Genomic DNA, 9951 nt, shown 5'->3' with positions numbered 1-9951 from the left:
GTTCTGATGATTGATGACATGAGGAGTGCCTTAGGAAAGGGAGAGCAATTCCAGTCAACCACTCAGAAGAGTTTCGGGTAAACTGTTTCACCCAGAATGGGCTCTTTCTCTCCTCAGACCTTCTTTCTTTTTAAGTTTAGAAACAAAGCAAAGGAAGTGTGTGCACCTCCTCATTTGGAAAAAAAGTTTCCAAGCTCCGTTTGAAGAGTAGTCAAGTTATTATATATATGTATTTTATCCAGATGCTGATTTAATTAAATTCTCACTTATGATAACTATTAAACTGAAAGTCATATGGCAATAATTAGAATGAAATAGGCCTTCCACATTCACAATCAGATCTACAAAATAAACTGGATAAATGTAGTAAAGGCTGATGTAACGGCATAGCATTATAACAACGCCCCTTACCTAGACCCAGACCAACTCCTAGAACACCTGAGACCTTGTCATCCACCATGGAAGCTTGATATGGCATGAGTTTTTGTCCAATTCTGGTACCAGATTGTAAATAAATTCCATTCAGTTAAAATGAATGGATTTTGGAAAAAAAAAAAGTCCATTATAAAACTTTCAAATACTTATATGGACAAAGTCAGTCACTGTTATTTAAAATCAGCAACAATACATGGACTAGTGCTCTCTATTGAGATATTTGTCCTGTTTATCTGGGTCCAAATTCTGGCTTCAAAAGGAATAGTCAGGAGGGCCATTATTTGTAAATACCAAATCTTAAACGTAGAAAACAACTGTCTTCATTTTGTAAGTTCTGAGCTTCTGCTCTCCATTCTCTTTATTTCCTCTGAAATCCTCCCTTAGAAATGGAAACCCATCACCTCCCTGGAACTCAGCCAAGGACAGAAAGGATTCAAATAATAAATACCACTTCTCATTTGCGTCATGCTTTACAGTTTATAAATCAGCCCGTATACAATGAAGTCATGTGGACCACAAATTATGGGTGAGATGTAATCAAACATCTGTGGTGTTCTCTCTCTTAGAAGATATCACTCTTTATCAGGGTGTGGGACAGACATGAGAATTTGCACAAGCTCTATGACAAGCCCATAAAATTGTGTGCAATCTAACAAAGTTGCCAACGGGCCCATCTCCTGGCTCAGATGAACATGTTTCTTCCTGCCTCCATCCAACATACCCCACAACGTAGGCCAGATAATTGTCCATGCTGCTAAGTAATAACACGGGATTTCCAAGTGAGCTGCCCATGGCTGCTCCCTTCCCTGACCTAAAAAAGATATTAAGTTCAAGTTAATGCTGGAGATTCTTCAGGCAATTGCCTAACAGCCCCCAGGTAACAAATCGTTTCCTCCTCCTACCTTCCAACCTCTTGTCAAACAGGCTTTTAAAAATCCTGAGCTAGCTATTTCTATCCTCCGCTCTGTGATGCTGGGGCTGGGACTCTGTCACCATACTTCCTTTGCCAGCTGGCTCCCTGTTTGGCTCAGCTCATAAGAGGCACTAGAGGGAATCTGGGAAGCTGTTTGTTTCCAGCTCCCAAGCGTGTGATCTTGACCACACAACCCTGCTTCATCCTAGCAGCAGCAGTTGGTTCCAGTGGCCCCAGTTGCTTCCAACACTTCCAGAATCAGCCTCATCACCACCTCTCCTCCCTGCTCAGAGACACCAGCATTAACTGGCCAGCATCTGCTCATCAGAGTTCTGAGTGCCAGCTCCATACTCTCCCCATAAAGTTTCTGAGGAACCAGGACCAACCAAGCAGCATCTTCTCCAGCTCAGAGGTCTGTGTCTCAGGTCTGCAGGGCCCCACTCCCAGCTTCTGAGTTCAAAAAAATCCCAGCCTCTTACTTTTGTTGCCCCAGCCCTAGAGGTGATGGCTGCTTCCTGTAATTCTTACCTCTGTGATACTTCAGTATCCCCTCTTTACCTTTACTCTTCCCTAATACCTGGCTAACAAACCTTCACGCTAAATTCCCTGTTAAAATACCTGCTGTGGTTTCTGTCTCCTGGCTGAACACTGATACGAGTCCAGTAAAGGAACTCATTTAGTCTGGTTTTATAACAACAGTTCTTTAAGAACAGAGGTGCTGGTTGCTATCTTCCAGGTCATCTTTATTTATCTCTATTAATTCATGCTCCAAGACCAGGGACTGGTCCCCAGTTTGGTAGAATCAGAATTGACTATGTCAGCAAATAAAAGCAAATCAGTCCCTCATATCACTGTCATGAGGAAAGAGACACCTGAGCCAGCATGACCGCAAGTTAGCCTGCCACAGTATCATGGATGCTGGAAGACACAAAGCTCCTAGATCAGACAAAGGACTTTCCACTTAGGGAAATACTAGTAGCCTGAGTGTTAGCCTTTGCATTGGTTCCTCAAGCCGCAATTCCCACATGACACTGAGAAGAGGGCTAGATGACACCTTCTCATGCAGTGGGTTTAGTTACAGAAGAGGAACCCTGAGCTTAGGGAACCCGAATCTTCTATAAGCATGCCTGCCCTATGCTCCAGAGACACTCTCTCTTTTCAGGCCTGCTCGCTATACAAATACCCTTGAAAAGATTGTCCAGAACAAAGGAAACCCAGGAGACCCTGGGAGAACTGTCTCCCAACATTCATCTGAAACTTGCCTGTGAACATAGACTCAGAGCCAGGATGATTAGCTGGATAATTGAACTGCTTACGTTTCCACCACACGGGTCTGTCTGCAGGACCTAGAATGGTTGAGTCTTTGGGCCAGGGTCCCCTCTTTCTTATTTAGTGCCATCGTCTCTCTGAATCTAGATTTTTCTAAATTTCAGGATATTAATCCCTTTTCTTATTGACATAGATGTGATTTGGATATATAAATATTGCTAGTCAAGTCTTGTTTGGGCCAATAACTAAACCACCCTGTCTCTGGAAAGTGAGTGCACTTTCTGGGTGTTACTCCTTATGAGATTTTACTATAGAGAGAGGGCTGTCATATTTGCAAGGAGTTGGAAATTACCTTGCTATCCCTTGGTATCACTTAGCCCAGATCCTGTAGACCCCCCTTAGAGATCTAGTTTGAGCAAAAAATTGCTTCCTGCTGTTTTTCCTTAATTTAGAACTAAGGAAATATATCTTCTATTTATAGGTTATATCATTACAATACACATTGGTTTTTAGAATCTTATGAAAAAATAATGCCCTAGATATTAGTACACTAAGATTCTCGACCTCCTAGATCAATGTCAAATGTGGTGCCTGACATATATAGTAAGAACTCAATAAATGGTAGTTGTACTGCCAGGGCTCTGGCAAAGAACAGAAACTAACAAGTGCAGTTGTGTAAAATAGGGAATTTCCTATAGAATAACCGAGTGTCTTCTAGAAACCCACTGGTAGGAATGCAGCCCATTTTGGAATGCTTACCTTGCCCTGCAGCTCTCTTTGTATACTGGGGCCCCATTCATTGCCATTCATTCAACTGCTGTTGCAGGCACAGTGCTTGTGGCTGGAACACAATAGGAAACAAAAAATGATACCTTATTTTACACTGTAAAGTGTACACTGTAAGTCCCGTAGCTTACAGTCTAGTGGAGAGAGACAAATCAAGTTATCACCCAAGGAAAGATGAAACTGCAACTGCGGCAATGCTGAGAAGCACAGGTACATGGTGCTGCATGTGTAAAAAAGGAGGGCCTGACCTACTTAGGGAGGTCAGGAAAGGCTTTCCTGAGGAAGTGATGATTGAGCAGACACCCAAGTTTAAGCAAGCAGTAACAAGACATTAGGGAAAGGGGAAGAACTTTCCAGGCATGGAGAAGAGCCAAGGCCTCGTGGCAGGGGGAAGCACTGCAAGCAGCCACGGCTGGAGCTCCATGGCTGGGGTGCAGAAAGATTAGGCGACCTGCCCAGATCACAGAAAGCCAGGGTGAAAGAATGGGGACTTCAGCCCAGATCCGCACAACTCCTTGGCTATTTTCATTCCGCTACCAAGCCACCCTAGCCAGAAACATCTTTTTCTTTCCATTCAAAACTTTCCATAGGGACAGCGGTCCATCAATTACTGCTCACTCCGAAGGAAGAAAATCACCAAGTAGAACATGTGAAAGAAATGCAAAGGCTTAAGCCATATAAACTGAAGACCTTGCCATGAAATTCAGTTTGTTGTTTCTTTGTTAAGTGTGACTAGTCTGGAGCTGGGGAGTCTTGGGGTTGGTCTATGTCAGTAGTACTCAAAGTGTGGTCCCTGGATCAGCAGCTGCTGCATCTCCTGGGAACTCAGTGGAACTGCAAATTCTCAGGCCCCGCCAGAGACCTATGAGTCAGAAACTTGGAAGGTGGGGCCTAGCAGCCTGTGTCTTAACAAGCAAGATGCCCTGCGGGGGCTTCTAATGCACACACAGTGGTCCACATCAGTGGTTCCCAAACTTGTTAGACCGTCCTAATCACCTGGGGAACCTGTAAAAAATGGTCCTGGGCTACACTCCAAAGTCTACAAAAATCATAATTTCTGGGTATGAACCTGTATTCAGAAGATCAGCCTGGTTTGGGAGCCACTGATCTACATCAAAGTAATACAGTGTCTGACATGGTGAGAAAGTAATTTTCAAATGCCATTTTTCCTTGCTAGGTAATTAAGGGAAATAAGTACCACAGGCTGTACAAGCCAGACTCAGTGCATAATTTGATTGATATCTTCTATCTTCTCAGCTCTTCAATTTTAAAACAGTATCTTTCAGAGATTTCTTATTTTCATGGTTTTTGATGAATGTCTTCTTGTCTCACAGTTTCATATTATCATATATACCAAAACCTGTATGAGATCTAATAAGTGCTTACCAAATTCTAACCTTGTTATTTTAGTTATGGTTTAAAAATCTATTCTTGAAAATATATCCAAGTTTCAAAATGTCCAAAAGACAAGCACCCAGTCTTGTAATACAAATATGCATCTAATTCAGAACTTTTGCTTCTTCCTGCTTCTGCAAGGAAATAGATTTTCTATTATAGTGATTCAGCATTGTTTTAAATAAACATACAAATAAACCTGGGAGGAATTGAGACAATATTTTGTCTAAAAAGAAAAACCAGAAAATACTTCCAGAGCTGAAAGAATAGATATTGTCCTGGATTCATTTTCAAGCAAAACTATTTTCAAGAATTCTCCCATCTTAGAACTCTTCTATATGCTGGGATTTATGCAACTCATCTACAAATAATATTGACTAGTCCACCAGCCCTTAGTGGCAGTACCCATGACACCAGCCCTACCAGCATGGGGGCTGCATACAAGACCCCAGACCCCTGGCAGTGGCAGTGGCAGTGACACCCATGAACCCAGCACCCCCCAGACAACCTAGGAGCAGCAGCACAGGTGGTGCACAGGGCAGCAGCACCTAAGCCCACAGAGAACCAGCGGGGGAACATGAGACCCAGGCGACCCCAGAAGCAGCAGAGGTGCTCACAGCCTGGTGACCCCAGTGGCAATACCTGTGACTACAGTGACATCATAAGCAGCAAGGCACCAGCAACCTCAGAGACACAAGCAGCACAAGGAGGGCATCAACGATGCCTCTACTGAGGCAGTGGAGGGTGGAAAGTGCAGGCTCTCAAATCCAACCAGAAGCAGCTCAGAACCAAAGAAACCAAAGTCTTACTCAAAAAAGAAAGGTGTTTACTACCACGAATGTGCTGGTGCAGGCACCATGAAGAAGTACAGTAACAGGGTAGAACAGAAAGAAAATGACAGTTGTCCAGTCACAGAAGATTATACTCTAAATGACAGAGAATTCAAAATAGCTGTCATGAAGAAATTCAGTGAGTTACAAGAAAACTCAGAAAGCCGATTCAGTGAGCTCAGGAATGAAATTAATGAACAGAAGGAGTACTTCATGGAAGAGATTGAAACTCCAAAAATAAAAACCAAACAAATTCTGGAAATGAAGAACACAGTTAATGAGATGAAAAATAAAGTATACAGCATTGGAAATAGAGTAGACCATATGGAAGAGAGAATTAGCCAGCTCAAAGATAGAAATCTAGAAATGATCGGGTGAGGTCAGGTGAGAGAGAACTAAGATTTTAAAAAATGAAGAAATTCTACAAGAAATATCCAACTCAATTCAAAAAGCAACATAAGAATAATGGGTATCTCAGAAGGAGAAGAGAGGGAGAAAGAAGTAGAGAGCTTATTTAGAGAAATAATAGCTGAGAACTTCCCAAACCTAGGGAAGGAACTGGATACACAAGTACATGAAGTTAATAGAACTCTTAATTATCTCAATGCAAAAAGACCTTCTCCAAGGCACATTATATTAAAACTGTCAAAGTCAATGACAAAGAAAGAACATTAAGGGTGGCCAGAGAGAAGAAAATAACTTACAAAGGAACCCTCCTCAGCTGATATGTCAGTGGATTTCTCAGCAGAAACTCTATAGGCTAGGTGAGAGTGGAATAATAGATTCAAAATGCTGAAAGACAAAAACTATCAGCCAATGGGGCTGGCCCAGTGGCACAGCGGTTAAGTGTGCACATTCCGCTTCAGCGGCCTGGGGTTCGCTGGTTCGGATCCCGGGTGCAGACATGGCACCTCTTGACAACTCATGCTGTGGTAGGCATCCCACATATAAAGTAGAGGCAGATGGGCACGGATGTTAGCTCAGGGCTAATCTTCCTCAAAACAACAAAACAAAACAAAAAAACTATTAGCCAAGAATACTCTATCCAGCAAAGTTATCCTTCAGATATGAAGGAGAAATAAAGGCTTTCCCAGACAGACAAAAGCTAACAGAGTTCATTGAAACTAGACCTACTTTACAAGAAATGTTGAAAGGAGCTCTCTCACCTGAAACAAAAAATCAGAAGATTGCAGCTCTATATCAGAATAAATTAGTAAACACTGAATTATAACATAAAGCCTAAAGGGAAAGAAAGCATCAAAAATAACTATTACCAGTTTAATTTGATAACAAACTCACCATACAAAGAAGAATAATTTGTGAAAACAAAAACATAGAAGGGGAAGAGGAAAAGGACAGAACCTGCTTGGGCTAATGGAAATAAGATGCCATCAGCAGAAAAAGGACTATCTCATCTATGAGGTCTTTTATATAAACCTCATGCTAACCACAAAATAAACAAAAAATATTCACTGGTCTACCTTAGGTAATTTTACGTGTCTCAGAAGCTCTTAAGCAAAATAGTGATAGATGACTTAATTCTCTCAAGATATACGAAGGCCACAGTCTGGTGAGAAGGGACAAAAATATGAGCAGTTACTGTAACATAAAAAAGGCCCTAATTATTGGTTATCTTCAGATAGCTTAGTGGTTAGGGCCAACAATCTTTAATTGTGTAAAATCAGAATTTGTGAAGTGGAGGCTGCTACCACTTCAATACAACAAGGAAGCAATTTCAGTCGTTTTAAGAAAATGGAAAAGAGCATAGGAAGGAAGAAAAGCTAGCCTTGATTAAATAACTCTGACCTTAAGATATTAAAAAGAAATCACTAACTGTGAAATTACATAATAATAATGGATTGCTTCCTCTTATATGGTATCATCATTTTTAAAGAAAAGAAAAACAGGGGCCATCCCAGTGGCACAGCAGCTAAGTTCGTGTGCTCCCCTTGGGCAGCCCAGGGTTCGCTGGTTCGGATCCTCGGTGCAGACCTAGCACCGCTTATCAAGCCATGCTGTGGCAGGCGTCCCACATATTAAAAAAAAAAAATGGAGGAAGATGGGCACAGATATTAACTCAGGGCCAAGCTTCCTCAGCAAAAGGAGGAAGATTGATGGTGGATGTTAACTCAGGGCTAATCTTCCTCAAAAAACAAACAAACAAACAAAAAACAGAAAGCCTTCTGTAGAGCACAAAACCTAGAAGGTAGTATCAAGAAGGTAAACCATTTTACCTATAAAAATAAAGGGATTAGAGCAAAAATAAAAAAAGATACTAAGATACTCTTCTATAGTTCTACAAAATCGGGAAATTTTTTAAAAAGTAAGCAATTCCTGTCTCATACCATATGCAAAATAGATGAAAGACCAAAGGATAATATCACAAGTATTAGAAGAAAAACAATATATATTTTGGGGTGACACAAAGCCCCAAAGCCATCAAAGAAAAAGTACTAGATTAAACATTCCTGAAAATTAAAATACTAGCAAGGGACTGAAATATTTAATGAAAGATTGATATCTATAACAAAGTGTTTTTACAAATCAAAAAGAAAAAGACAAGCAACCAACAGGAAAATAAAGAATTAGAACAGGCAATTCACAGAATACAAAGGCAAAAAAAAAAGATGTCTTTCTCTCACCTAACAGAGTAACAAAATGACTACATTTGCTGTTTACAGATGTTCTTGTCTCTCGACAAGGTCATCTAAATATAACCTGTGTTAGTCTAAGGGTCCAGCCCTGGGGACCACACTACTACTGCTCTGGACTGGGGGCTGCTGACAGGACCAGCTCAGGGGCTAGGAGTATTTAAAGGAAAGGCACACCTCCCCAACCAGCGCCCCGGGGTATGGAAAGGGAAGCCAGCGTCACCTCGTCCTTCTCACAGTCTCACATCCTCCTTAGGTACCTGATTGCCAAGCCCCAAGTGAACTCTGAGGAAATGTTTCAATTCTTTTTTTAACCCTAAGTACTTAAGTGTTACACACTGGCACATTTCATGCATTAGCAAAACCAGTAAAAAGATTTGTAATACATTGGTAAGATGATGGGTAAAAAGAAACTCTCATGTACTTGTCACAGAATGATTTTCAAGAAGTTGGAAACATAACATAGCAAGCGCAGGTCAAAAGATTTATTTAACTTATTACCAAAGGACCTTGAAGGATGACAAAAGAGACACCAGCAAAGGATGCTGGGGTAAGATTACAAAGTTGGATGCTAAAGTGGTTAATGTCCTACAAAGCTAAACAATCATAACCTCTTTCCTACCAGAGAAAAACAACAGGTTACTCTACCCAATAAAAATCATTTGCAGCTTATCAAGATGGTACAAGTTAACACCAGGCTTTACAGAATCTGGGACCTAATCAATCACAAACGAAATGTGTCAGTTAACGTTTAGGTAGGTTTGTTAGTCAACACTCTAGTACAGTGGTTTCCCCAACATTTTGGTCTCAGGACTTCTTCACTCTTAAGACTTATTGAGGATCTCCAAGAGCTTTTGTTTGTGTGGGTTATGTCTATTAATATCCATAGCAGTAGAAGTTAGCAAAATTTAAACATATTAATTCACTTAAAAACAATAAATCCATTTACATATTAACATAAAATTTTTTTAAAACCCTCTATTTTCCAATACAAAAAATATTAGTGAGCTGAGTGGCATTGTTTTAAGGTTTTGCAAATCACTGGGATTTTAAAATAACAATTCATTGATGATAACAATTACAGAGGTTACAGAGACTACAGCAGGGATAACCAAATTTAGCTTATTAATAAGAGTACCGTAAAAGTACTAAGAACAACCTAAGTTAATCTCTAAAAACTCATATGTGTATATCTTCAACCTACCACCTTAGAAAATCCTAGAAAACACGAGAACAGAAGCACACTTCTCATTAGCTGTCATAGTGATGACAGCATTGCACATCACGTAGCCTTTAAAAACTCCACCACACATTCATAAAAGAAATGAGAGTGAAGAAGGCAAATAACGTCTTAGAATTATGAAAATAGTTTCAATTTCCCAGATTCATGAAAGGGTCTTGGACACCCTCAAAGGTCCCTGGACCATACTTTGAGAAGCATTGTTCTTGTGTGACATTGAAAGAACATGCAGTAATCCATTTTCCTTATTTCAAGTTTCAATTTGTTTTTTGAACATTTTTAATAAGAATATAATTTGATATAGCCTTCTAAAGTCCATTTAACCTTTGATCCTAAGGCTCTTCCTACAAAAATATTCATAGGTGTATACACACACACAGAGTGTGTATCACTGTACATTCATCAGTGTTCACTGTGATACCACTAACGTTA

General features: G+C 40.4%; 1 long non-coding RNA gene across 1 annotated transcript; it reads right to left on the bottom strand.

Annotated features, from left to right (window-relative positions):
- Positions 1 to 889: 889 nt before the first annotated feature.
- On the bottom strand, positions 890 to 5409 carry LOC139076383 (uncharacterized). The gene is made up of 3 exons (XR_011527948.1): positions 5307 to 5409; positions 3377 to 3458; positions 890 to 1246 (listed from the first exon to the last, which is right to left on the bottom strand). It is a non-coding gene; the product is annotated as an uncharacterized lncRNA (long non-coding RNA).
- Between the last annotated feature and the right edge of the window lie 4542 nt (positions 5410 to 9951).

The sequence above is a fragment of the Equus przewalskii genome, chromosome 16 (genome assembly GCF_037783145.1).
Source record: "Equus przewalskii isolate Varuska chromosome 16, EquPr2, whole genome shotgun sequence".
Taxonomy (NCBI): Eukaryota; Metazoa; Chordata; class Mammalia; order Perissodactyla; family Equidae; genus Equus; species Equus przewalskii.
This window is presented reverse-complemented; position numbering and strand designations above follow the sequence as displayed.